Raw genomic sequence first — 1,189 nt, forward strand, 5'->3', positions numbered from 1 at the left:
CACACACACACATGCACTGTGTTACAGTAAGAGGCTGTAAACCCAAACTGACTTTTAACTTGAAATTTTAATAGAATCCCAAAATGTTTCATCATAATTTAACATTTTTGAGTTTTATGGTGAGCCTTTTCCTGTTTATCTCTACACTGACAGTTTTGTGTGTGTGTGTGTTTTCAGTTCCCAGCCTGGGCTCATACGACCACATCCTGTCAATTGTTTACAAATCAGGTGAACACAGCAGTGGCGTTTAATATTACAACACACTTGATCATTACAGTGCAGTCTTTGATGGAGGTTGAGTTGTGTTTAATATTTTAATGTTTTCTTTCCAGTCTTCTCTGACCAAAGGAACACTGACATCTTACAGGAAATCATGTCAGAGCTGGAAGGTCGCAGCTTCACCTGTCAGGACCCTTGTGATGGTAGGTTTTAGTGTCTCTGTATGTTTAAGAACACCTCAGTTTTTCCAGTTTTTTTATTGAAATTTACATATTTTATCTGAAACCTTGATGTTTAAAATGGATCTAAAAAATGTATGAAAAAAACATGGACAGTTATACTCACCATCACACAGCAGAGAAATGCATCTCTGTATGTGTCTCTATTACTGACTTATTATTCTCTCTCTTCTTCTTCCCAGTTCTGTTCTTTGCTACTGCAATGAAAATAGTAAGTCTTTTTTTATTACTTGTTTTGTGTAAATGTTTGTCTCCGATGTGTTTCTGCAAAGTGCAAGTCCTTTTTTTAGAATCTCAAATGAAGAGTTTATTATCAAGTACTTGTGTTTCTTCGCCTATTTTTAGATTTATACAGCAATTACTGTCAAAACATATTATATTTTAACTATGTTTAGCTGTATTAAATTAGATATAGGCTGGTTTTGATGGTTTTGTTTATTTCACTTGTTACATGAGCCTAAAATTTAGTTTTCAGCAGAAATTAAGTGGTATTTTAAAAGTCTTTAAATTTGTCTTAAAACATGCAGATATGCTCATCCTCTCCCTCTATCCACTGTTACTGTTGAGCTGGTGTAAATCTATTCATTCCCCTCACCTCTTTTCCCCCACAGTGTATCGGCAATAAAGATCTGGAGCTGGGTTATAAAGTACAGAGTCTACTAGAAGTGGGGGAGAACTGGAGGCTGCTGGGAGATCCCTACCAACAGAGTATTTACTAGTGAGTAAAAAAA

General features: G+C 35.5%; 1 long non-coding RNA gene across 1 annotated transcript; it reads left to right on the plus strand.

The window, feature by feature from the left end:
• Positions 1-176: 176 nt before the first annotated feature.
• LOC111240294 lies at positions 177-1,170 on the plus strand. Its single transcript, XR_002665931.1, has 4 exons — positions 177-228; positions 333-422; positions 641-669; positions 1,070-1,170. It is a non-coding gene; the product is annotated as an uncharacterized LOC111240294 (long non-coding RNA).
• The last annotated feature ends 19 nt before the right edge of the window (positions 1,171-1,189 follow it).

Source organism: Seriola dumerili, unplaced genomic scaffold (genome assembly GCF_002260705.1).
Source record: "Seriola dumerili isolate Sdu_G_001 unplaced genomic scaffold, Sdu_1.0 BDQW01033048.1, whole genome shotgun sequence".
In the NCBI taxonomy this organism is placed as follows: Eukaryota; Metazoa; Chordata; class Actinopteri; order Carangiformes; family Carangidae; genus Seriola; species Seriola dumerili.